The sequence below is a fragment of the Phyllobates terribilis genome, unplaced genomic scaffold, assembly GCF_046119375.1.
Source record: "Phyllobates terribilis strain yellow unplaced genomic scaffold, ASM4611937v1 Scaffold_5__5_contigs__length_657084704, whole genome shotgun sequence".
Classification (NCBI taxonomy): Eukaryota; Metazoa; Chordata; class Amphibia; order Anura; family Dendrobatidae; genus Phyllobates; species Phyllobates terribilis.
In genome coordinates, this window is record NW_027362765.1 from 76,191,226 (window position 1) to 76,218,718 (window position 27,493).

General features: G+C 41.2%; 8 non-coding genes and 1 pseudogene across 8 annotated transcripts; all 9 read right to left on the bottom strand.

The window, feature by feature from the left end:
• LOC141275044 (U2 spliceosomal RNA) lies at positions 1-191 on the bottom strand. The gene has a single exon (XR_012323299.1). It is a non-coding gene; the product is annotated as a U2 spliceosomal RNA (small nuclear RNA).
• Positions 192-1,306: 1,115 nt separating this feature from the next.
• Positions 1,307-1,506, bottom strand: LOC141150545 (U2 spliceosomal RNA). Its single transcript, XR_012246721.1, has one exon. It is a non-coding gene; the product is annotated as a U2 spliceosomal RNA (small nuclear RNA).
• A 6,387-nt stretch (positions 1,507-7,893) lies between these two features.
• Positions 7,894-8,109, bottom strand: LOC141150467 (U2 spliceosomal RNA; annotated as a pseudogene).
• Positions 8,110-14,490: 6,381 nt separating this feature from the next.
• LOC141150067 (U2 spliceosomal RNA) lies at positions 14,491-14,681 on the bottom strand. Its single transcript, XR_012246337.1, has one exon. It is a non-coding gene; the product is annotated as a U2 spliceosomal RNA (small nuclear RNA).
• A 1,115-nt stretch (positions 14,682-15,796) lies between these two features.
• On the bottom strand, positions 15,797-15,987 carry LOC141275056 (U2 spliceosomal RNA). The gene has a single exon (XR_012323311.1). It is a non-coding gene; the product is annotated as a U2 spliceosomal RNA (small nuclear RNA).
• Positions 15,988-17,102: 1,115 nt separating this feature from the next.
• On the bottom strand, positions 17,103-17,293 carry LOC141275067 (U2 spliceosomal RNA). Its single transcript, XR_012323322.1, has one exon. It is a non-coding gene; the product is annotated as a U2 spliceosomal RNA (small nuclear RNA).
• A 1,115-nt stretch (positions 17,294-18,408) lies between these two features.
• On the bottom strand, positions 18,409-18,608 carry LOC141150546 (U2 spliceosomal RNA). Its single transcript, XR_012246722.1, has one exon. It is a non-coding gene; the product is annotated as a U2 spliceosomal RNA (small nuclear RNA).
• A 6,390-nt stretch (positions 18,609-24,998) lies between these two features.
• On the bottom strand, positions 24,999-25,189 carry LOC141275079 (U2 spliceosomal RNA). Its single transcript, XR_012323333.1, has one exon. It is a non-coding gene; the product is annotated as a U2 spliceosomal RNA (small nuclear RNA).
• A 1,115-nt stretch (positions 25,190-26,304) lies between these two features.
• Positions 26,305-26,495, bottom strand: LOC141275090 (U2 spliceosomal RNA). The gene has a single exon (XR_012323344.1). It is a non-coding gene; the product is annotated as a U2 spliceosomal RNA (small nuclear RNA).
• Positions 26,496-27,493: the final 998 nt, after the last annotated feature.

A 27,493-nucleotide genomic window follows, 5' to 3' on the forward strand; every position in this document is an offset into this window, starting at 1 on the left:
AAGGGGTGCACCGGTCCTGGAGATACTGCAATACCAGGTCAATGCGTGGAGTGGACAGAGCAAGCTCTTTTTCCATCTCCCTGTTCTAAAAATCCATTTAATATATGGTCCCCAGATAGGGGACGTATCAGATATTAAACTGATAAGAACAGATACTACACTTGATCTTAGCCAAAAGGCCGAGAAGCGATAACCAGAATTGGTTTCAAACTACGGAGCCACCCAAGGATCCTGAAAAGTCCATTTGTGGAGATGAGCTCCTGGACTCCCGTTAAGAAGACATGTTGTCAACCTCTAGATCCCTTACATGCCTGCACTTTTCGGCTTGCTGCTGCTGCAATCCACGCGTTTTAGATCTGCATAACTCCACCTCTTTAAACACAGCACCTTCACCCCCTGCTGTTCCCACCCGCCTCAACACCGTTGGAAGGGAGGAGAACCAATTAAGGCGGGGGGTGGGGTGGAACGAGCAGCTGTCTACCCTTAGCAGGAGGGCTCCTGATTACATACCTCTCCTGCTGCTGCTGCTGCTGGCTGTCCAGCAGCAGACTGAAGGTGGCTGCTGCTGTGCACAGGTATATAAAGGCTCAGAGCCTATTATGACACGCGCAGCCAGCGTTCCATTGCCACATTCCATCTACTGCAGGCAGGATACCTGGCTGGCTGAATGTCGCTGAGAAGCTCACAGAGACCGCCATAAGCAACAGTTTAACAGAATGCCACAGACTAATCAACCAAACTTTTTGGGTTGGGTTCTCTTTTATAGTCTGCAGGCATTAAATGAAAGAAGTCAGTGTTCCAGCAGAAGGAGACAACGTTTCAGAAAAGGCATTGTAGCAAACCAAAAAAGAAATTTTAAGCGCAGCAGAGTAACCAGCGCACATACCTGTTAGCTCAGGTGAGTTTAAAAGGCTGCTGTTGATAACAAGGGCATTTGCTAAATAGATGGTGTGTGTGCAACAATATACTGAAAGGTCAATTATATTGTGCAGCTTATCTCACCACCTGTAGTTATTTAGGTGAAAGCTCCAAAATGCTTGCCTAATATGTCTGTTTATCCAAAAGGAAGTAAAAAGGGAGAGCTAGAAAGATAGCATTGCATCACATTACATGGCAATGCAATGCACAGTTGCTGAAGTTGAACCAAAATGAGCTTGTAATCTGGCTTCTGCAACTTTGAACATGAAAAATCCAATGAGGAGAAGAAAAGCAAAGCCAAAGAGTCCATCCCAAAATCCGACAAACAAGCAAAATGAACAAAAAACATTGAATTCAATTCTTTCTGATTTTAGAAACTGCATTAAAGAAGGGGTGCACCGGTCCTGGAGATACTGCAATACCAGGTCAATGCGTGGAGTGGACAGAGCAAGCTCTTTTTCCATCTCCCTGTTCTAAAAATCCATTTAATATATGGTCCCCAGATAGGGGACGTATCAGATATTAAACTGATAAGAACAGATTTTTTTTTTTTAATTTGGCTATCCCCCACATGGGGATAAAAACCGTTTATTTAAAATTTAACAAATTACAGAAATAAAACCATTACATCCACATTACACTTTCGGGACTTCAAAGAAAAATAAAAATTCCATCACAGCAAATTTTACAAGACTTCAAATATTCCATAGGTTAAAAAGCCATTTGCCTGCCAACGTTACATTCTTTTTCCTGTCCAATAAATAGTATATGTACATTTCACTTTTACAAAAGGCTAAAACATCATCTACTGGTAACATTTCATGTTTAAAAACAGCAATATTTCTAGCATTCCAGAGCGCTATCTTGGCACAATTCACTATCTTCCACGCCATTATTTTTTGGTCCATTGTTGGGCATTCCAGAAGACCATATAACACTGATGCAAAATTAAAGTCCTTGAGGTCCACCATTTTCTCCAGCAGGGGGATTAGTCTTCTCCAGAACTCTTTAGCAAAAGCACAAGTCCATAAAAGATGCTTCACTGTCTCTTCTTCTTGACAACCTTCTCTTGGGCAGATGGCAGACCTCACAAAACCTCTTCTGTACTGGAATGCCCGGCAAGGAAGACAGTGGTGTGCGCAGCTCCAAGACATGTCTTTCTGTACATTAAAAAGATAAGGGGCGTTAATCATTTTCCATATGTGTACAGTTTTGTCATCATCATAACGTTCAATATGACACAACGTCACATCAGTACTAATTTGTTTGAGTAGTGTCTTGCTGTTACATAGATCCCCTGTCTGTTTCTTATTCAAATTAAAATCAAGAATAATTTTCTTTAAAATCTCATAATGTGCAGGTAGGTTAAAAGCATAAGGAAAGGATAAAACTGTTTCAAACCAACCAAACCTTCTCATGAGAAAACCAGTGTTAAAACGCATAAAATAGGAAAGGTAATTATCTTTAAAAAGGGTTTTAAAACAGAAACAGAAAAAATGTATTAAAAGAAACTTATCTAAAACAGGGAAATCTTTCCCACCTTTAACCTTTGGCTTTGTCACAATTTCTCTTTTGAGTTTCTCCATTTTTGAGCCCCAAAAAAAGGTAAAACATACTTTTGTAATTCGTTTCAACAAATTTGTAGGAGGGGGGAACACCAAACTAAGATATAACAGGATAGGTAATATCACCATTTTTACAATCAGAACTTTACCTTCCATTGACAGCTTTCTCATATTCCACATGCAGATTTTCTGATTAATTTTCTGTGCTGCCGCATCCCAGCTATTAAAACCATTATTAGATTCATTAAAAGAAACACCTAAAATAGTAATGGAATCTGTAACTGCAATTGGTACATCATGTAAACTCATCCCCCCGACATTTAAAATATTACATTTAGTAAGATTAATTTTAAAACCGGAAACTGTACAAAAAGACTGAATTTGGCTTATCGTTTTTTGTATTGAAGGTACATCACATCCAAACACTGCTACATCATCCATATAGCTTACAACTTTAACTTGTAGACCGTTCCCTCCGGGTAAGGGTACTCCACATATTTGCTTATCCCGGCGTATTGTACATAAAAGGGGTTCTATAGCACATATAAAAAGCAGGGGGGACAAAGGGCAACCCTGCTTCACCCCTGATTTTAAAACTACCTCTTTTGTTTTAAAACCATTAACTAAAATCTTACTCGTACAATCATTATAAAAAGCTTTAAGAGACAATAAAAACCCACCCGGAATGCCCATTTTTTCTAAAACTTTAAAAAGATAAAAATGAGACACGCGGTCAAAAGCTTTCTCAAAATCCACCGCTAGGATTGACATCTTTGTCTTTCTGGTTTTTACATCTTCAATACAATCTTTCACCAGGTTTAAATTGTCCCAGATACTACGCCCAGGTACCCCGCATACCTGATTTGCATGAATTACTTTATGTATCACCTTTTTCAACCGATTTGCACAGATCTTAGCCATAATTTTGTAATCACTATTTAAAAGAGTTATCGGCCTCCAGTTTTTAAGATCCGTTTTGTCACCTTTTTTGTATAGTAGTGATACCTCACCTTTCTTCCATGAGTTGAGTAAAACCTTATTATTAAAAACTTCGGAAAACAAATTAAACAAATCATCTTTTAAAATATCATAAAAACTTATATAAAACTCTATGGGGATACCATCAGGGCCGGGCACTTTACCATTTTTAAAACTCTTCATGGTTTCTAAAATCTCTTCCTCACATAGAGGTTGGGATAAAAAACTTTGGGCATCAGCATCTAGGGTGGACTTGATCTCCCCCAGGAAAGTGTGTATTAAATCATGGTCTACAGTTTTTACATTAAAAAGATCATTAAAATAGACATTTACCTTATCCAATATAACGTTGATATTATTATCTCCATCTATGTTATCAATTATTGTTTTCGCCTGTTTGTTTTTCTTAAAAAAATACCTGGAACAAGTCTCATCCTCTTCTACGTGTTTTACCTTTGAACGAAAAATCAGTTCTTTTCCTTTTTGTTCCAACCACTTTGAAATTTCTCCTTTAAGACTCAATATATCATTACCTACATCCAGACCATTGTCTTTGAATTTGTACAATGTCTGTAACCTGATATTAAGAAAATTATAGATCTCAAACTTTTCTTTAGCTTTTTGTATGCTTTTCTTTATAAAGAAATCTTTAATGTTTATTTTCATTCTATCCCACCAGGAGCTAAAAGAAATATTGGGGTTTTTCCTTTTTCTACACTTTACATAAAACTCAATAAAATCCGATAAAATTTGTGGATCTTTTAAAAGGGACACATTCAATTTCCAAGATTTCTTACCACATTTCTTCTTTCCATTAATCCTCACTCTAAAAGATAAAACCTTGTGATCTGAGAGAATATTAGTTAAAACTTCACATTTCACTGGCAGTATTTTTTCTGAACCTAAAACAAAATCTATCCTGGAGCTACATGTAGAATTGCTCCAGGTGAAACCAGCGTCTATAGGGCTATCCTTGTTACATTCTTTATACACATCAGTTAATTTACAATCATTTATAATATTGCTTAACATTCCAGACGTTTTGTCATAATTTCTACTCACGGAACCGGAGCGTCGGCTTTCGCCTTTTAAAATACAATTAAAATCACCTGCCAGGATAAAAGGTTCAGAAATGTTAATAAATAAAGGTAAAATTTCCAGCATATCAGCCCTTTCATTTTTATCAGGTGACCCATAAAAATTTAAAAACTGCCATCTTGTCCCATCAATAAAAGCCTTAACTAAAAGAATACGACCCGGTAAAATATCTTGGATAAAATCAATAGACACATTTCCCTTAAAAAGTATAGCTACCCCGGCTGATCCGGTTGCATTTGATCCAGACCAGACCGATGGACCATGTTTCCACTCTTCCTTATATTTTTTGTAAGAAATCTTATGAGGGATATGACATTCTTGTAAAAAGAAAACAGAAGCTGTAAAACAGGTTAAAAAATGTAAAACAGTAGCTCTTCTGGTCTTGGATCCTATGCCTCTCACATTGAGGGAAACACCACTAATGTCAGCCATCATAGCAAATGGTTAGGAAGAAACAAAAACTGGACTTTACCTATCCGATGGACGGATCAGACCACTTGGACTTTTACCAACGCCCTCTTCTGAATCCACCGTTATCAAAGAGTCTTCATCATCGGAGAAGGAACATTCACTTAAATTAAGACCCGACGCTACTGGGGTGTAGCTCGGAAGGATATTGAGAGAAAGGTTACACTGGGTCTCCATAGGCTGACCATTTAGGTCCTCGTCAGGTGGGTCTCCGAGAGGCTCCGCACTCCCCTGCTGACCCGCAGAGGGTCGTAACACAGGGGCAGGCTGCGCACATGGCGGAGCCTCAGAGTCCCCGGAGGCAGCCAGGTTCGGGGCCCCACCTGGGGCAGCAGAGCCCCGGGACCTCGGGATTCCAGAGTCTACACCCCCGTGAGGGGATGTATCCATCTCCTCCCTATTAGCCACCTCCACGGAACCATTCTTTTTCTTATTATGAGACCTCACCAAATGCCACGTACCGCCCTCGCTCTCGTGAGACCCAGTGGGAATTTTGGGCTCGGTGTCAGCCTTTTGGCGTTCTTTTTTGGCCTTACCGACCGCCCCTTTATGATCTTTCTCAGCCTTCCTTTTAGCCTCCTTATGGTCTTTCAGCCAGCTCCTGGGCTCCTGTGAGTTACCTGTCATTGACTCGGAGGGATTGTTACTAGTCAAAGCGCCCTTATCACCTCCCGAGGCTCCAGGTTGTTGTTCCTCCTCCTGAGGGGTGGTCTGATTGGCCCGTCCATTCCCGGATGTCTTGGACTTCTCCTTTTGTTTTTGTTCATCCTCTCTGAACCTGTGAGGGCAAGAAAAATAGAAATGACCAGGTGTCCGACAAAAAGAGCATTTTTTTTCATTTGGGCACTCCTTTGTGTCATGTTCAGTACTGGCACAATTTCTACAAGTGGCACCACAACTATCCTTAGAGTGCCCATAGAGACCACAATACCTACAGAAAAGTGGCATTCCTGAGAAAAAAAAATCCCCATTAGTTTGCCCTATTTTAAATCGAGCTGGAGGAAGTCTCACACCTCCAGGGAATTTAGGGTCTCTTTCACATTTTACTAAAAACTTCCATTTTGAGGTCCAGATGTTAAACTCATTCAACACTTTCCCAATCAATTTCACACTTTTAAAATAAACTGACAAAAAGGAAATAACCTCTGGTGCTGTTATGAAGGGTGAGAAGATTTTCACAACCACCATCTTTACCTCATCCAGGACGTGCTCGATGATCTGAATCCCTTTTAGACCAGGGCTATTTTCTACCGACTTAACTCTGGACAAAACATCTTTGAAAATACCTTCGCCAGTAAAGGTTACATCATAATCTCCACGTCGAGGATAATCCTGGATAGAAAGGATTTCGTTGGTTCTGACGTGGAGCAGTTTCTCAAGCACGTCCTGGACTACATATCCCAGATTCCGCATATCGGAACCACCAGCCGTAAAGCGGACCCTTATGGTGTTCTTAAGCCTTGCATATAGAGGCACGAGGTTGGGGTCAACCTCCATGGTATGGCGCAACAAAATGCAAATTGCAACCGCCTGCAATCTGCGCCTTCAGAGCTTTGAGATAAAGCACCTGAAGGCTGGGGGATCGCTGCCCGTTACCCTAGGACTAATCCCTCTCCCTAATAGCAGCAGGCAGGTGAAGCCCACCGAAGTGGACGATCCTGCCAGGCCAAGGAGAGGGGTACCTGAGTGCCCTTCAACTGAAACCTCCTGCTGTGAAGCACTTGGTCTCAGCCAAAAGGCCGAGAAGCGATAACCAGAATTGGTTTCAAACTACGGAGCCACCCAAGGATCCTGAAAAGTCCATTTGTGGAGATGAGCTCCTGGACTCCCGTTAAGAAGACATGTTGTCAACCTCTAGATCCCTTACATGCCTGCACTTTTCGGCTTGCTGCTGCTGCAATCCACGCGTTTTAGATCTGCATAACTCCACCTCTTTAAACACAGCACCTTCACCCCCTGCTGTTCCCACCCGCCTCAACACCGTTGGAAGGGAGGAGAACCAATTAAGGCGGGGGGTGGGGTGGAACGAGCAGCTGTCTACCCTTAGCAGGAGGGCTCCTGATTACATACCTCTCCTGCTGCTGCTGCTGCTGGCTGTCCAGCAGCAGACTGAAGGTGGCTGCTGCTGTGCACAGGTATATAAAGGCTCAGAGCCTATTATGACACGCGCAGCCAGCGTTCCATTGCCACATTCCATCTACTGCAGGCAGGATACCTGGCTGGCTGAATGTCGCTGAGAAGCTCACAGAGACCGCCATAAGCAACAGTTTAACAGAATGCCACAGACTAATCAACCAAACTTTTTGGGTTGGGTTCTCTTTTATAGTCTGCAGGCATTAAATGAAAGAAGTCAGTGTTCCAGCAGAAGGAGACAACGTTTCAGAAAAGGCATTGTAGCAAACCAAAAAAGAAATTTTAAGCGCAGCAGAGTAACCAGCGCACATACCTGTTAGCTCAGGTGAGTTTAAAAGGCTGCTGTTGATAACAAGGGCATTTGCTAAATAGATGGTGTGTGTGCAACAATATACTGAAAGGTCAATTATATTGTGCAGCTTATCTCACCACCTGTAGTTATTTAGGTGAAAGCTCCAAAATGCTTGCCTAATATGTCTGTTTATCCAAAAGGAAGTAAAAAGGGAGAGCTAGAAAGATAGCATTGCATCACATTACATGGCAATGCAATGCACAGTTGCTGAAGTTGAACCAAAATGAGCTTGTAATCTGGCTTCTGCAACTTTGAACATGAAAAATCCAATGAGGAGAAGAAAAGCAAAGCCAAAGAGTCCATCCCAAAATCCGACAAACAAGCAAAATGAACAAAAAACATTGAATTCAATTCTTTCTGATTTTAGAAACTGCATTAAAGAAGGGGTGCACCGGTCCTGGAGATACTGCAATACCAGGTCAATGCGTGGAGTGGACAGAGCAAGCTCTTTTTCCATCTCCCTGTTCTAAAAATCCATTTAATATATGGTCCCCAGATAGGGGACGTATCAGATATTAAACTGATAAGAACAGATTTTTTTTTTTTTTTTTTTTTTTTTACACTCAGATTACAAAGTCTTACATCTTTAAAAGCAAAAACCAAGACTCAAATCCATCATCGTGTTTTTTTTTTTTTTTTTTTTTATATATATATATATATATATATATACATATATATTTCCTTCTTTCCTTTTTCTTAACTTTCTTTTTAACTTTTTTTTTTTTTTTTTTTTTTTCCTGTAATTAATATTTGTATTTTTCCAGAAAAAGATTTTCAATGACAACAAAGGCTACACAGTAAGTATATTCCATTCATTTTGCTTCCACAATACATCTGCTTTTCTTATGCCCAAAACCATTTTGTCCTTCCAAAAATACATAAATAAATAACTTAGACACAACTTAATACACTGTTCAACAGACACTTCATTATGTTTAAAAATCAAAATGTTTCTCACCTTCCAAATTGCCATCTTTACACATGTTATAATCACCCACACCACCTTAAAATCTTCTTCCTTTACACCCATCCCATAGAACACCCTGTTAAAATCTAAAAAATTAACATTACTCACAGCTTTAATCAGATTGCACATTTTCCTCCAGACTTTTTGTGCAAACTCGCAATTCCAGAATACGTGCATAGGAGTCTCACTACCTCCACATCTCTGTCTTGGACATTTTTCAAAACGAACAAGACCACGTCTATGCTGAAATTCTCGTGTCGGTAAGCAATCCTTTATTATACACCATAACAAATCTTTATGTTCATTTGATAAGAACACATAGTTTACATTCAGCCAAATCCTGTCCACTATCTTTGGCATAAAGTGCTCCACTGGACTAGTGTTTAACCTTCCTTCCAAGACTTGTAATATCTTTTTATGACACCTCAGTACCTTAAGATCAAAACCTTTTAGATCATGATCTCTCAAAATCTTTTCCAGCACAACATAGTTACTTGGGGGTAAAAATCTATAAGGTCTATTCAATCTCATGTCCACCCACTTATATTTTCTTATATAGAAACCCAAATTATAAATAGAAAAGGCTTTAAGCTTCGATTCTGACCCTAATAAAATATTTATGCAGTTTGCCATATACTTTGCATATAAAAAGGCTTTGATATCAGGATAACCTTTACCACCTTTCTTTTTTGGCTTATACAATTCTTCGCGCTTAACCCTTTCCATTTTTGATCTCCATAAAAAATTAAAACATACTTTAATAATTTTTTTCATCGCATTGACAGGTGGAATAAAAATGGTTGCAACATATAAAATCATTGGGAGTAAAACCTGCTTGATAATTAAAATCTTCCCTTCCAACGTTAGCTCTCTCAGATTCCAAAAAGACACCTTTTTCCTAACCCTCTCCAACAGTGATTCCCAATTTTTTACATTTCCACACTCTTCCGAAAAATAGATGCCTAAAATCTTTGCTTCAAAGACTCTCAATAATTTACAATCGGATTCTAAGATAAAACCGCCCATCGTTAAAACACCAGATTTCTCCAAATTGATCTTAAAACCTGATGCCGCCCCAAACCATTCAACCGTTCTTAAAACCCTATTCATACTTCTTAAATCTTTTACAAAAACAGTCACATCATCCATAAAAGCCACCACTTTAACCTGCTCTCCCCAACTCCCAGGAATAAAAAAACCATTAATCACTTTGTCTTTCCTAAAAGCAGTTAAAAGAGGCTCAATCGCACAGATAAAAAGAATAGGGGATAAGGGGCATCCCTGTTTCACCCCACAATTAATCTTTACACTTCCAGATAAAAACCCATTTACAGATACTTTACTAAAACATGCTTGATACAAGGATTTAATACGTTTACTAAAATCATCCGGGCAACCCATTCTCCTTAAAACATCGAATAAAAAATCATGGGCGACTCTATCATAAGCCTTTTCAAAATCCAGAGTAATTAACGCCATCTTCTGTCTTCTATCGGAAACATCCCATATTATGTCTCTAATTAAAATCAACGAGTCACTGATCTTCCGCGTTGGAACTGCACACGTTTGGTCTATATCTATCACCGAACTCACCACTTTCTTTAATCTATTTGCCAACAGCTTCGCATAAACTTTATAATCTGTATTTAAAAGAGTAATCGGTCTCCAGTTTTTTAGCAATTCTCTATCACCTCTTTTGTATAATAAAACAATTACCCCCTCCAACCATGACTCCGGGACACGACATAAAGACTCAACTTTTAAAAACATTTCATAAAATTCATTCCCCACAATATCCCATAATATTTTATAAAACTCAATGGGTAACCCATCCGACCCTGGTGTCTTACCGTTTTGCAATGTATTAACTGTATTAAAAACTTCCTCTTTTGAAATACCCTCTGATAATAATAATTTATTTTCCTTAGTAAAACACTTATCCAACCCTCCTAAAAAATGCTCCTTCAAAGACCTATCTGTATTTTTTGCTGAAAACAGGTTATCATAAAATTCTTTCACTTTCATCTTTTTCCCCTCCAAACTCCTTTCCCCCTCTAAAACCCCCATAAAGGCCTTTTTCTCACAGATTTTTTTAAAAAAGAATTTAGTACATTTCTCGTCTTCCTCCAACACCTTCACACGAGAATTAAAGATAATTTCTTTTCCTTTTTCTCTCAGACATTTTTGAATTTTTTCCTTCGTCACCATAATTTCCTCCTCCACATTAACTCCATTATTCCTAAACTGATACAGACACTGTAGATTTGCATTAAGGTTATTGTATGACTGTCGCTTATCCGCAGCTTTCCTCTTGCCTACTTCCATAAAGAATAATTTAACTTCCTTTTTCATGTAGTCCCACCATTTAAAAGTAGAGTCAAAACATTTCTTTTCTAATTTCAGTTTCTCAAAGAAAAAATTAAAATCCTCCCTTACCTCCTTATGCTGTAACAATGATACATTCAGTTTCCAATGAGACGGCCTTTTTCCCTCATCCGCCTCTACCATCAGTGTACATTCAATTATTCTATGATCAGAAAAAGGTGCTTTATGCGTTTTAAAATTAGAACAAGTAAAATCCTTGGATATAAACAAATAATCTATTCTCGAGGAACAACCTCTTCCTTCCCAAGTAATTTCATACTCCTTCTTCTGCCCGTCCAACCACCAAGCATCTTTTAGGTTAAAAGAAGATAAAATACCCTTGAGACAAGAAACCGAACCATCTTTTACATTATTTAGTTGACAATTAAAATCTCCCCCTAAAATTACTGGAACTGCACCTGGGATAAAAAGCTGCAAAATTTCAAACAAATGTAACCTTAAAACTTTTTCTGTATTGGCATAAATATTAAAACATCTATATTTCTTCCCATTCCTTTCTACATCCACTCTTAGAATCCTACCAGGGTATATTTCTTCGTAGTTGGTAATCTCCCATTCCCTGGAACATATAAAACCAACCCCATCACTTCTGAATTCATTCCCGCCTGAAAAACATAAATTACCCTTCCATATACCCCGTAAAAAATCATAATTTAACTTCTTTGACAAATTACATTCTTGAAGAAATACAAAATCAAAATTTTCATTATTAAAATAGTCATAAATCACAGTTCTTTTATATAAGTCATTGAAACCCTGAACATTCAGGGAAGCCGCCCTGATCATCTTTTAGTGACTGGCACCGGGCTATCTCCCCCGCCCTCATCGGATTGCAAAGCACTTTCATCGATACTCAGCCCTTCCGACTCTGATGTACTGGAAATGTCAAAATCCTTTTCACAAGCAAATACTTTTACTACACATGGCCCTACACCACGCTCTTTATCATCTACACTTCTTTTCAAAATTTTTGATGAATCCATCCTTTCCTGACCACAGGGTATACTCTGAGATAAAATCTCCCTAGGGGAAGGCCCTATTACAGGCAGGCTTTGACTTTTCACTACCACCACCTTTCCCCCTGCGCCTCCCTTTTTTACTTCACCCCCTTGTTCTTTTATATTACTCTCTTTGCTTGGTGGAGGGACTTTCTGCATTAATTGTCCCACACCCACCAGCACAGACTTCAATTCTTCAATCCTCCGTTCTTCATTCTTCTTTTCTTCTTTCTTCTTTTCTTCTTTCTTCTGCTCTTCCTTCTCCCGACCTTCTTTCTTCTGCTCTTCTCTGTTCTTATCTTCTTCTAACTCCTTCTCCTTCTTCCTTTCTTCCATCTTTCTTTTCTCATCCTCCTCCGACCTCCTCCCTCTCTCTTCTTTCTTTCTCTTCTCTTCTTCCGGTGTTTTCTTCTTCTTTACTTTTCTCACCTCCTCCATTTCCTGCTCATCAGTTCTCTTTTCACTTGCTTCCTCACCATCCTCGGCTTCATTCTGCCGATGTTCTGATGAAGTATCCATCTCCTCCTCGCCTCCTTTCTTCTTATTTGGACATGCATCCTCCTGATGAGCTGAACCGGGACACCTACAACACTTTTTGCACACAATATCCAAATGTCCATATTTACGGCACCCATAACAGTAATTAGGCATACCCGAAAAAAACAGATATCCACGGCTACGATTAACATAGACATTTGGTGGTGGTCTAAGTACCCCACCTTCTTCTTCTGGGTCCTTCTTGAAGGCTACCAGAAAAACCCTTTTTCCGTTCCACACTCCGAACCTAGTTTCCCCACGTTTTCTTGGGATAACTTTCTCACAATATGCACTTAGATAGTTTATTACTTCACTATCAGTAACAAATGGACTGAACAAATGTATTGTTAGCAGTTTCATGGAGAACTGAAAGGAGGGAATCACTCTCACTCCAACAAAAAGCTCGTTCTCCCTATTAACTTCATAGAGAGTATAGGCTCTTTCACACTGAGAGTTCCCCATTAAAGTTAAATCATATATCCCTCTCGAAAAAAAGGATTGAAAACAAAAAAGTTCCTCCTTTTCAATCTTCAGAAATTTACAAATCTCTCTGAAGATAAACTCGGAATCCTTTTCCTGCCGATAACCAGGAGCCACCAACAAACGGAGTGTATCCTTCAAAGGATAATCCTCTGAAAAATAGTCATTGGAATTGTTCTCCCGATTTTCCCTCCTACCTCCAAATGGCCTCTTCGATTCCATATTCTTTTCCTCCTTCTTTTTCCACAGATGATCAGGAAAAAAAACGACACAGCAGATCGCAGCTCCACCCGGATTTCAATCCTCTTCGTCCTACCGACCTCCACACCACGAAAAAGAACCGTCCTCCAGGAAGAAAAGGCAAATCTAGACTTTGCTCCACACCCAATAGCAGCAGCTGGACCAAGATCCAGAAGGCCGAGTGCAAAGATCCACCTAGATCACCTTGGCCAAATGACGCAACCCACTACAGATCGCAGCCAAAAGGCCGAGAAGCGATAACCAGAATTGGTTTCAAACTACGGAGCCACCCAAGGATCCTGAAAAGTCCATTTGTGGAGATGAGCTCCTGGACTCCCGTTAAGAAGACATGTTGTCAACCTCTAGATCCCTTACATGCCTGCACTTTTCGGCTTGCTGCTGCTGCAATCCACGCGTTTTAGATCTGCATAACTCCACCTCTTTAAACACAGCACCTTCACCCCCTGCTGTTCCCACCCGCCTCAACACCGTTGGAAGGGAGGAGAACCAATTAAGGCGGGGGGTGGGGTGGAACGAGCAGCTGTCTACCCTTAGCAGGAGGGCTCCTGATTACATACCTCTCCTGCTGCTGCTGCTGGCTGTCCAGCAGCAGACTGAAGGTGGCTGCTGCTGTGCACAGGTATATAAAGGCTCAGAGCCTATTATAACACGCGCAGCCAGCGTTCCATTGCCACATTCCATCTACTGCAGGCAGGATACCTGGCTGGCTGAATGTCGCTGAGAAGCTCACAGAGACCGCCATAAGCAACAGTTTAACAGAATGCCACAGACTAATCAACCAAACTTTTTGGGTTGGGTTCTCTTTTATAGTCTGCAGGCATTAAATGAAAGAAGTCAGTGTTCCAGCAGAAGGAGACAACGTTTCAGAAAAGGCATTGTAGCAAACCAAAAAAGAAATTTTAAGCGCAGCAGAGTAACCAGCGCACATACCTGTTAGCTCAGGTGAGTTTAAAAGGCTGCTGTTGATAACAAGGGCATTTGCTAAATAGATGGTGTGTGTGCAACAATATACTGAAAGGTCAATTATATTGTGCAGCTTATCTCACCACCTGTAGTTATTTAGGTGAAAGCTCCAAAATGCTTGCCTAATATGTCTGTTTATCCAAAAGGAAGTAAAAAGGGAGAGCTAGAAAGATAGCATTGCATCACATTACATGGCAATGCAATGCACAGTTGCTGAAGTTGAACCAAAATGAGCTTGTAATCTGGCTTCTGCAACTTTGAACATGAAAAATCCAATGAGGAGAAGAAAAGCAAAGCCAAAGAGTCCATCCCAAAATCCGACAAACAAGCAAAATGAACAAAAAACATTGAATTCAATTCTTTCTGATTTTAGAAACTGCATTAAAGAAGGGGTGCACCGGTCCTGGAGATACTGCAATACCAGGTCAATGCGTGGAGTGGACAGAGCAAGCTCTTTTTCCATCTCCCTGTTCTAAAAATCCATTTAATATATGGTCCCCAGATAGGGGACGTATCCGATATTAAACTGATAAGAACAGATACTACACTTGATCTTAGCCAAAAGGCCGAGAAGCGATAACCAGAATTGGTTTCAAACTACGGAGCCACCCAAGGATCCTGAAAAGTCCATTTGTGGAGATGAGCTCCTGGACTCCCGTTAAGAAGACATGTTGTCAACCTCTAGATCCCTTACATGCCTGCACTTTTCGGCTTGCTGCTGCTGCAATCCACGCGTTTTAGATCTGCATAACTCCACCTCTTTAAACACAGCACCTTCACCCCCTGCTGTTCCCACCCGCCTCAACACCGTTGGAAGGGAGGAGAACCAATTAAGGCGGGGGGTGGGGTGGAACGAGCAGCTGTCTACCCTTAGCAGGAGGGCTCCTGATTACATACCTCTCCTGCTGCTGCTGCTGCTGGCTGTCCAGCAGCAGACTGAAGGTGGCTGCTGCTGTGCACAGGTATATAAAGGCTCAGAGCCTATTATGACACGCGCAGCCAGCGTTCCATTGCCACATTCCATCTACTGCAGGCAGGATACCTGGCTGGCTGAATGTCGCTGAGAAGCTCACAGAGACCGCCATAAGCAACAGTTTAACAGAATGCCACAGACTAATCAACCAAACTTTTTGGGTTGGGTTCTCTTTTATAGTCTGCAGGCATTAAATGAAAGAAGTCAGTGTTCCAGCAGAAGGAGACAACGTTTCAGAAAAGGCATTGTAGCAAACCAAAAAAGAAATTTTAAGCGCAGCAGAGTAACCAGCGCACATACCTGTTAGCTCAGGTGAGTTTAAAAGGCTGCTGTTGATAACAAGGGCATTTGCTAAATAGATGGTGTGTGTGCAACAATATACTGAAAGGTCAATTATATTGTGCAGCTTATCTCACCACCTGTAGTTATTTAGGTGAAAGCTCCAAAATGCTTGCCTAATATGTCTGTTTATCCAAAAGGAAGTAAAAAGGGAGAGCTAGAAAGATAGCATTGCATCACATTACATGGCAATGCAATGCACAGTTGCTGAAGTTGAACCAAAATGAGCTTGTAATCTGGCTTCTGCAACTTTGAACATGAAAAATCCAATGAGGAGAAGAAAAGCAAAGCCAAAGAGTCCATCCCAAAATCCGACAAACAAGCAAAATGAACAAAAAACATTGAATTCAATTCTTTCTGATTTTAGAAACTGCATTAAAGAAGGGGTGCACCGGTCCTGGAGATACTGCAATACCAGGTCAATGCGTGGAGTGGACAGAGCAAGCTCTTTTTCCATCTCCCTGTTCTAAAAATCCATTTAATATATGGTCCCCAGATAGGGGACGTATCAGATATTAAACTGATAAGAACAGATACTACACTTGATCTTAGCCAAAAGGCCGAGAAGCGATAACCAGAATTGGTTTCAAACTACGGAGCCACCCAAGGATCCTGAAAAGTCCATTTGTGGAGATGAGCTCCTGGACTCCCGTTAAGAAGACATGTTGTCAACCTCTAGATCCCTTACATGCCTGCACTTTTCGGCTTGCTGCTGCTGCAATCCACGCGTTTTAGATCTGCATAACTCCACCTCTTTAAACACAGCACCTTCACCCCCTGCTGTTCCCACCCGCCTCAACACCGTTGGAAGGGAGGAGAACCAATTAAGGCGGGGGGTGGGGTGGAACGAGCAGCTGTCTACCCTTAGCAGGAGGGCTCCTGATTACATACCTCTCCTGCTGCTGCTGCTGCTGGCTGTCCAGCAGCAGACTGAAGGTGGCTGCTGCTGTGCACAGTTATATAAAGGCTCAGAGCCTATTATGACACGCGCAGCCAGCGTTCCATTGCCACATTCCATCTACTGCAGGCAGGATACCTGGCTGGCTGAATGTCGCTGAGAAGCTCACAGAGACCGCCATAAGCAACAGTTTAACAGAATGCCACAGACTAATCAACCAAACTTTTTGGGTTGGGTTCTCTTTTATAGTCTGCAGGCATTAAATGAAAGAAGTCAGTGTTCCAGCAGAAGGAGACAACGTTTCAGAAAAGGCATTGTAGCAAACCGAAAAAGAAATTTTAAGCGCAGCAGAGTAACCAGCGCACATACCTGTTAGCTCAGGTGAGTTTAAAAGGCTGCTGTTGATAACAAGGGCATTTGCTAAATAGATGGTGTGTGTGCAACAATATACTGAAAGGTCAATTATATTGTGCAGCTTATCTCACCACCTGTAGTTATTTAGGTGAAAGCTCCAAAATGCTTGCCTAATATGTCTGTTTATCCAAAAGGAAGTAAAAAGGGAGAGCTAGAAAGATAGCATTGCATCACATTACATGGCAATGCAATGCACAGTTGCTGAAGTTGAACCAAAATGAGCTTGTAATCTGGCTTCTGCAACTTTGAACATGAAAAATCCAATGAGGAGAAGAAAAGCAAAGCCAAAGAGTCCATCCCAAAATCCGACAAACAAGCAAAATGAACAAAAAACATTAAATTCAATTCTTTCTGATTTTAGAAACTGCATTAAAGAAGGGGTGCACCGGTCCTGGAGATACTGCAATACCAGGTCAATGCGTGGAGTGGACAGAGCAAGCTCTTTTTCCATCTCCCTGTTCTAAAAATCCATTTAATATATGGTCCCCAGATAGGGGACGTATCAGATATTAAACTGATAAGAACAGATACTACACTTGATCTTAGCCAAAAGGCCGAGAAGCGATAACCAGAATTGGTTTCAAACTACGGAGCCACCCAAGGATCCTGAAAAGTCCATTTGTGGAGATGAGCTCCTGGACTCCCGTTAAGAAGACATGTTGTCAACCTCTAGATCCCTTACATGCCTGCACTTTTCGGCTTGCTGCTGCTGCAATCCACGCGTTTTAGATCTGCATAACTCCACCTCTTTAAACACAGCACCTTCACCCCCTGCTGTTCCCACCCGCCTCAACACCGTTGGAAGGGAGGAGAACCAATTAAGGCGGGGGGTGGGGTGGAACGAGCAGCTGTCTACCCTTAGCAGGAGGGCTCCTGATTACATACCTCTCCTGCTGCTGCTGCTGCTGGCTGTCCAGCAGCAGACTGAAGGTGGCTGCTGCTGTGCACAGGTATATAAAGGCTCAGAGCCTATTATGACACGCGCAGCCAGCGTTCCATTGCCACATTCCATCTACTGCAGGCAGGATACCTGGCTGGCTGAATGTCGCTGAGAAGCTCACAGAGACCGCCATAAGCAACAGTTTAACAGAATGCCACAGACTAATCAACCAAACTTTTTGGGTTGGGTTCTCTTTTATAGTCTGCAGGCATTAAATGAAAGAAGTCAGTGTTCCAGCAGAAGGAGACAACGTTTCAGAAAAGGCATTGTAGCAAACCAAAAAAGAAATTTTAAGCGCAGCAGAGTAACCAGCGCACATACCTGTTAGCTCAGGTGAGTTTAAAAGGCTGCTGTTGATAACAAGGGCATTTGCTAAATAGATGGTGTGTGTGCAACAATATACTGAAAGGTCAATTATATTGTGCAGCTTATCTCACCACCTGTAGTTATTTAGGTGAAAGCTCCAAAATGCTTGCCTAATATGTCTGTTTATCCAAAAGGAAGTAAAAAGGGAGAGCTAGAAAGATAGCATTGCATCACATTACATGGCAATGCAATGCACAGTTGCTGAAGTTGAACCAAAATGAGCTTGTAATCTGGCTTCTGCAACTTTGAACATGAAAAATCCAATGAGGAGAAGAAAAGCAAAGCCAAAGAGTCCATCCCAAAATCCGACAAACAAGCAAAATGAACAAAAAACATTGAATTCAATTCTTTCTGATTTTAGAAACTGCATTAAAGAAGGGGTGCACCGGTCCTGGAGATACTGCAATACCAGGTCAATGCGTGGAGTGGACAGAGCAAGCTCTTTTTCCATCTCCCTGTTCTAAAAATCCATTTAATATATGGTCCCCAGATAGGGGACGTATCAGATATTAAACTGATAAGAACAGATTTTTTTTTTTTAATTTGGCTATCCCCCACATGGGGATAAAAACCGTTTATTTAAAATTTAACAAATTACAGAAATAAAACCATTACATCCACATTACACTTTCGGGACTTCAAAGAAAAATAAAAATTCCATCACAGCAAATTTTACAAGACTTCAAATATTCCATAGGTTAAAAAGCCATTTGCCTGCCAACGTTACATTCTTTTTCCTGTCCAATAAATAGTATATGTACATTTCACTTTTACAAAAGGCTAAAACATCATCTACTGGTAACATTTCATGTTTAAAAACAGCAATATTTCTAGCATTCCAGAGCGCTATCTTGGCACAATTCACTATCTTCCACGCCATTATTTTTTGGTCCATTGTTGGGCATTCCAGAAGACCATATAACACTGATGCAAAATTAAAGTCCTTGAGGTCCACCATTTTCTCCAGCAGGGGGATTAGTCTTCTCCAGAACTCTTTAGCAAAAGCACAAGTCCATAAAAGATGCTTCACTGTCTCTTCTTCTTGACAACCTTCTCTTGGGCAGATGGCAGACCTCACAAAACCTCTTCTGTACTGGAATGCCCGGCAAGGAAGACAGTGGTGTGCGCAGCTCCAAGACATGTCTTTCTGTACATTAAAAAGATAAGGGGCGTTAATCATTTTCCATATGTGTACAGTTTTGTCATCATCATAACGTTCAATATGACACAACGTCACATCAGTACTAATTTGTTTGAGTAGTGTCTTGCTGTTACATAGATCCCCTGTCTGTTTCTTATTCAAATTAAAATCAAGAATAATTTTCTTTAAAATCTCATAATGTGCAGGTAGGTTAAAAGCATAAGGAGAGGATAAAACTGTTTCAAACCAACCAAACCTTCTCATGAGAAAACCAGTGTTAAAACGCATAAAATAGGAAAGGTAATTATCTTTAAAAAGGGTTTTAAAACAGAAACAGAAAAAATGTATTAAAAGAAACTTATCTAAAACAGGGAAATCTTTCCCACCTTTAACCTTTGGCTTTGTCACAATTTCTCTTTTGAGTTTCTCCATTTTTGAGCCCCAAAAAAAGGTAAAACATACTTTTGTAATTCGTTTCAACAAATTTGTAGGAGGGGGGAACACCAAACTAAGATATAACAGGATAGGTAATATCACCATTTTTACAATCAGAACTTTACCTTCCATTGACAGCTTTCTCATATTCCACATGCAGATTTTCTGATTAATTTTCTGTGCTGCCGCATCCCAGCTATTAAAACCATTATTAGATTCATTAAAAGAAACACCTAAAATAGTAATGGAATCTGTAACTGCAATTGGTACATCATGTAAACTCATCCCCCCGACATTTAAAATATTACATTTAGTAAGATTAATTTTAAAACCGGAAACTGTACAAAAAGACTGAATTTGGCTTATCGTTTTTTGTATTGAAGGTACATCACATCCAAACACTGCTACATCATCCATATAGCTTACAACTTTAACTTGTAGACCGTTCCCTCCGGGTAAGGGTACTCCACATATTTGCTTATCCCGGCGTATTGTACATAAAAGGGGTTCTATAGCACATATAAAAAGCAGGGGGGACAAAGGGCAACCCTGCTTCACCCCTGATTTTAAAACTACCTCTTTTGTTTTAAAACCATTAACTAAAATCTTACTTGTACAATCATTATAAAAAGCTTTAAGAGACAATAAAAACCCACCCGGAATGCCCATTTTTTCTAAAACTTTAAAAAGATAAAAATGAGACACGCGGTCAAAAGCTTTCTCAAAATCCACCGCTAGGATTGACATCTTTGTCTTTCTGGTTTTTACATCTTCAATACAATCTTTCACCAGGTTTAAATTGTCCCAGATACTACGCCCAGGTACCCCGCATACCTGATTTGCATGAATTACTTTATGTATCACCTTTTTCAACCGATTTGCACAGATCTTAGCCATAATTTTGTAATCACTATTTAAAAGAGTTATCGGCCTCCAGTTTTTAAGATCCGTTTTGTCACCTTTTTTGTATAGTAGTGATACCTCACCTTTCTTCCATGAGTTGAGTAAAACCTTATTATTAAAAACTTCGGAAAACAAATTAAACAAATCATCTTTTAAAATATCATAAAAACTTATATAAAACTCTATGGGGATACCATCAGGGCCCGGCACTTTACCATTTTTAAAACTCTTCATGGTTTCTAAAATCTCTTCCTCACATAGAGGTTGGGATAAAAAACTTTGGGCATCAGCATCTAGGGTGGACTTGATCTCCCCCAGGAAAGTGTGTATTAAATCATGGTCTACAGTTTTTACATTAAAAAGATCATTAAAATAGACATTTACCTTATCCAATATAACGTTGATATTATTATCTCCATCTATGTTATCAATTATTGTTTTCGCCTGTTTGTTTTTCTTAAAAAAATACCTGGAACAAGTCTCATCCTCTTCTACGTGTTTTACCTTTGAACGAAAAATCAGTTCTTTTCCTTTTTGTTCCAACCACTTTGAAATTTCTCCTTTAAGACTCAATATATCATTACCTACATCCAGACCATTGTCTTTGAATTTGTACAATGTCTGTAACCTGATATTAAGAAAATTATAGATCTCAAACTTTTCTTTAGCTTTTTGTATGCTTTTCTTTATAAAGAAATCTTTAATGTTTATTTTCATTCTATCCCACCAGGAGCTAAAAGAAATATTGGGGTTTTTCCTTTTTCTACACTTTACATAAAACTCAATAAAATCCGATAAAATTTGTGGATCTTTTAAAAGGGACACATTCAATTTCCAAGATTTCTTACCACATTTCTTCTTTCCATTAATCCTCACTCTAAAAGATAAAACCTTGTGATCTGAGAGAATATTAGTTAAAACTTCACATTTCACTGGCAGTATTTTTTCTGAACCTAAAACAAAATCTATCCTGGAGCTACATGTAGAATTGCTCCAGGTGAAACCAGCGTCTATAGGGCTATCCTTGTTACATTCTTTATACACATCAGTTAATTTACAATCATTTATAATATTGCTTAACATTCCAGACGTTTTGTCATAATTTCTACTCACGGAACCGGAGCGTCGGCTTTCGCCTTTTAAAATACAATTAAAATCACCTGCCAGGATAAAAGGTTCAGAAATGTTAATAAATAAAGGTAAAATTTCCAGCATATCAGCCCTTTCATTTTTATCAGGTGACCCATAAAAATTTAAAAACTGCCATCTTGTCCCATCAATAAAAGCCTTAACTAAAAGAATACGACCCGGTAAAATATCTTGGATAAAATCAATAGACACATTTCCCTTAAAAAGTATAGCTACCCCGGCTGATCCGGTTGCATTTGATCCAGACCAGACCGATGGACCATGTTTCCACTCTTCCTTATATTTTTTGTAAGAAATCTTATGAGGGATATGACATTCTTGTAAAAAGAAAACAGAAGCTGTAAAACAGGTTAAAAAATGTAAAACAGTAGCTCTTCTGGTCTTGGATCCTATGCCTCTCACATTGAGGGAAACACCACTAATGTCAGCCATCATAGCAAATGGTTAGGAAGAAACAAAAACTGGACTTTACCTATCCGATGGACGGATCAGACCACTTGGACTTTTACCAACGCCCTCTTCTGAATCCACCGTTATCAAAGAGTCTTCATCATCGGAGAAGGAACATTCACTTAAATTAAGACCCGACGCTACTGGGGTGTAGCTCGGAAGGATATTGAGAGAAAGGTTACACTGGGTCTCCATAGGCTGACCATTTAGGTCCTCGTCAGGTGGGTCTCCGAGAGGCTCCGCACTCCCCTGCTGACCCGCAGAGGGTCGTAACACAGGGGCAGGCTGCGCACATGGCGGAGCCTCAGAGTCCCCGGAGGCAGCCAGGTTCGGGGCCCCACCTGGGGCAGCAGAGCCCCGGGACCTCGGGATTCCAGAGTCTACACCCCCGTGAGGGGATGTATCCATCTCCTCCCTATTAGCCACCTCCACGGAACCATTCTTTTTCTTATTATGAGACCTCACCAAATGCCACGTACCGCCCTCGCTCTCGTGAGACCCAGTGGGAATTTTGGGCTCGGTGTCAGCCTTTTGGCGTTCTTTTTTGGCCTTACCGACCGCCCCTTTATGATCTTTCTCAGCCTTCCTTTTAGCCTCCTTATGGTCTTTCAGCCAGCTCCTGGGCTCCTGTGAGTTACCTGTCATTGACTCGGAGGGATTGTTACTAGTCAAAGCGCCCTTATCACCTCCCGAGGCTCCAGGTTGTTGTTCCTCCTCCTGAGGGGTGGTCTGATTGGCCCGTCCATTCCCGGATGTCTTGGACTTCTCCTTTTGTTTTTGTTCATCCTCTCTGAACCTGTGAGGGCAAGAAAAATAGAAATGACCAGGTGTCCGACAAAAAGAGCATTTTTTTTCATTTGGGCACTCCTTTGTGTCATGTTCAGTACTGGCACAATTTCTACAAGTGGCACCACAACTATCCTTAGAGTGCCCATAGAGACCACAATACCTACAGAAAAGTGGCATTCCTGAGAAAAAAAAATCCCCATTAGTTTGCCCTATTTTAAATCGAGCTGGAGGAAGTCTCACACCTCCAGGGAATTTAGGGTCTCTTTCACATTTTACTAAAAACTTCCATTTTGAGGTCCAGATGTTAAACTCATTCAACACTTTCCCAATCAATTTCACACTTTTAAAATAAACTGACAAAAAGGAAATAACCTCTGGTGCTGTTATGAAGGGTGAGAAGATTTTCACAACCACCATCTTTACCTCATCCAGGACGTGCTCGATGATCTGAATCCCTTTTAGACCAGGGCTATTTTCTACCGACTTAACTCTGGACAAAACATCTTTGAAAATACCTTCGCCAGTAAAGGTTACATCATAATCTCCACGTCGAGGATAATCCTGGATAGAAAGGATTTCGTTGGTTCTGACGTGGAGCAGTTTCTCAAGCACGTCCTGGACTACATATCCCAGATTCCGCATATCGGAACCACCAGCCGTAAAGCGGACCCTTATGGTGTTCTTAAGCCTTGCATATAGAGGCACGAGGTTGGGGTCAACCTCCATGGTATGGCGCAACAAAATGCAAATTGCAACCGCCTGCAATCTGCGCCTTCAGAGCTTTGAGATAAAGCACCTGAAGGCTGGGGGATCGCTGCCCGTTACCCTAGGACTAATCCCTCTCCCTAATAGCAGCAGGCAGGTGAAGCCCACCGAAGTGGACGATCCTGCCAGGCCAAGGAGAGGGGTACCTGAGTGCCCTTCAACTGAAACCTCCTGCTGTGAAGCACTTGGTCTCAGCCAAAAGGCCGAGAAGCGATAACCAGAATTGGTTTCAAACTACGGAGCCACCCAAGGATCCTGAAAAGTCCATTTGTGGAGATGAGCTCCTGGACTCCCGTTAAGAAGACATGTTGTCAACCTCTAGATCCCTTACATGCCTGCACTTTTCGGCTTGCTGCTGCTGCAATCCACGCGTTTTAGATCTGCATAACTCCACCTCTTTAAACACAGCACCTTCACCCCCTGCTGTTCCCACCCGCCTCAACACCGTTGGAAGGGAGGAGAACCAATTAAGGCGGGGGGTGGGGTGGAACGAGCAGCTGTCTACCCTTAGCAGGAGGGCTCCTGATTACATACCTCTCCTGCTGCTGCTGCTGCTGGCTGTCCAGCAGCAGACTGAAGGTGGCTGCTGCTGTGCACAGGTATATAAAGGCTCAGAGCCTATTATGACACGCGCAGCCAGCGTTCCATTGCCACATTCCATCTACTGCAGGCAGGATACCTGGCTGGCTGAATGTCGCTGAGAAGCTCACAGAGACCGCCATAAGCAACAGTTTAACAGAATGCCACAGACTAATCAACCAAACTTTTTGGGTTGGGTTCTCTTTTATAGTCTGCAGGCATTAAATGAAAGAAGTCAGTGTTCCAGCAGAGGGAGACAACGTTTCAGAAAAGGCATTGTAGCAAACCAAAAAAGAAATTTTAAGCGCAGCAGAGTAACCAGCGCACATACCTGTTAGCTCAGGTGAGTTTAAAAGGCTGCTGTTGATAACAAGGGCATTTGCTAAATAGATGGTGTGTGTGCAACAATATACTGAAAGGTCAATTATATTGTGCAGCTTATCTCACCACCTGTAGTTATTTTTTAGGTGAAAGCTCCAAAATGCTTGCCTAATATGTCTGTTTATCCAAAAGGAAGTAAAAAGGGAGAGCTAGAAAGATAGCATTGCATCACATTACATGGCAATGCAATGCACAGTTGCTGAAGTTGAACCAAAATGAGCTTGTAATCTGGCTTCTGCAACTTTGAACATGAAAAATCCAATGAGGAGAAGAAAAGCAAAGCCAAAGAGTCCATCCCAAAATCCGACAAACAAGCAAAATGAACAAAAAACATTGAATTCAATTCTTTCTGATTTTAGAAACTGCATTAAAGAAGGGGTGCACCGGTCCTGGAGATACTGCAATACCAGGTCAATGCGTGGAGTGGACAGAGCAAGCTCTTTTTCCATCTCCCTGTTCTAAAAATCCATTTAATATATGGTCCCCAGATAGGGGACGTATCAGATATTAAACTGATAAGAACAGATACTACACTTGATCTTAGCCAAAAGGCCGAGAAGCGATAACCAGAATTGGTTTCAAACTACGGAGCCACCCAAGGATCCTGAAAAGTCCATTTGTGGAGATGAGCTCCTGGACTCCCGTTAAGAAGACATGTTGTCAACCTCTAGATCCCTTACATGCCTGCACTTTTCGGCTTGCTGCTGCTGCAATCCACGCGTTTTAGATCTGCATAACTCCACCTCTTTAAACACAGCACCTTCACCCCCTGCTGTTCCCACCCGCCTCAACACCGTTGGAAGGGAGGAGAACCAATTAAGGCGGGGGGTGGGGTGGAACGAGCAGCTGTCTACCCTTAGCAGGAGGGCTCCTGATTACATACCTCTCCTGCTGCTGCTGCTGCTGGCTGTCCAGCAGCAGACTGAAGGTGGCTGCTGCTGTGCACAGGTATATAAAGGCTCAGAGCCTATTATGACACGCGCAGCCAGCGTTCCATTGCCACATTCCATCTACTGCAGGCAGGATACCTGGCTGGCTGAATGTCGCTGAGAAGCTCACAGAGACCGCCATAAGCAACAGTTTAACAGAATGCCACAGACTAATCAACCAAACTTTTTGGGTTGGGTTCTCTTTTATAGTCTGCAGGCATTAAATGAAAGAAGTCAGTGTTCCAGCAGAAGGAGACAACGTTTCAGAAAAGGCATTGTAGCAAACCAAAAAAGAAATTTTAAGCGCAGCAGAGTAACCAGCGCACATACCTGTTAGCTCAGGTGAGTTTAAAAGGCTGCTGTTGATAACAAGGGCATTTGCTAAATAGATGGTGTGTGTGCAACAATATACTGAAAGGTCAATTATATTGTGCAGCTTATCTCACCACCTGTAGTTATTTAGGTGAAAGCTCCAAAATGCTTGCCTAATATGTCTGTTTATCCAAAAGGAAGTAAAAAGGGAGAGCTAGAAAGATAGCATTGCATCACATTACATGGCAATGCAATGCACAGTTGCTGAAGTTGAACCAAAATGAGCTTGTAATCTGGCTTCTGCAACTTTGAACATGAAAAATCCAATGAGGAGAAGAAAAGCAAAGCCAAAGAGTCCATCCCAAAATCCGACAAACAAGCAAAATGAACAAAAAACATTGAATTCAATTCTTTCTGATTTTAGAAACTGCATTAAAGAAGGGGTGCACCGGTCCTGGAGATACTGCAATACCAGGTCAATGCGTGGAGTGGACAGAGCAAGCTCTTTTTCCATCTCCCTGTTCTAAAAATCCATTTAATATATGGTCCCCAGATAGGGGACGTATCAGATATTAAACTGATAAGAACAGATACTACACTTGATCTTAGCCAAAAGGCCGAGAAGCGATAACCAGAATTGGTTTCAAACTACGGAGCCACCCAAGGATCCTGAAAAGTCCATTTGTGGAGATGAGCTCCTGGACTCCCGTTAAGAAGACATGTTGTCAACCTCTAGATCCCTTACATGCCTGCACTTTTCGGCTTGCTGCTGCTGCAATCCACGCGTTTTAGATCTGCATAACTCCACCTCTTTAAACACAGCACCTTCACCCCCTGCTGTTCCCACCCGCCTCAACACCGTTGGAAGGGAGGAGAACCAATTAAGGCGGGGGGTGGGGTGGAACGAGCAGCTGTCTACCCTTAGCAGGAGGGCTCCTGATTACATACCTCTCCTGCTGCTGCTGCTGGCTGTCCAGCAGCAGACTGAAGGTGGCTGCTGCTGTGCACAGGTATATAAAGGCTCAGAGCCTATTATGACACGCGCAGCCAGCGTTCCATTGCCACATTCCATCTACTGCAGGCAGGATACCTGGCTGGCTGAATGTCGCTGAGAAGCTCACAGAGACCGCCATAAGCAACAGTTTAACAGAATGCCACAGACTAATCAACCAAACTTTTTGGGTTGGGTTCTCTTTTATAGTCTGCAGGCATTAAATGAAAGAAGTCAGTGTTCCAGCAGAAGGAGACAACGTTTCAGAAAAGGCATTGTAGCAAACCAAAAAAGAAATTTTAAGCGCAGCAGAGTAACCAGCGCACATACCTGTTAGCTCAGGTGAGTTTAAAAGGCTGCTGTTGATAACAAGGGCATTTGCTAAATAGATGGTGTGTGTGCAACAATATACTGAAAGGTCAATTATATTGTGCAGCTTATCTCACCACCTGTAGTTATTTAGGTGAAAGCTCCAAAATGCTTGCCTAATATGTCTGTTTATCCAAAAGGAAGTAAAAAGGGAGAGCTAGAAAGATAGCATTGCATCACATTACATGGCAATGCAATGCACAGTTGCTGAAGTTGAACCAAAATGAGCTTGTAATCTGGCTTCTGCAACTTTGAACATGAAAAATC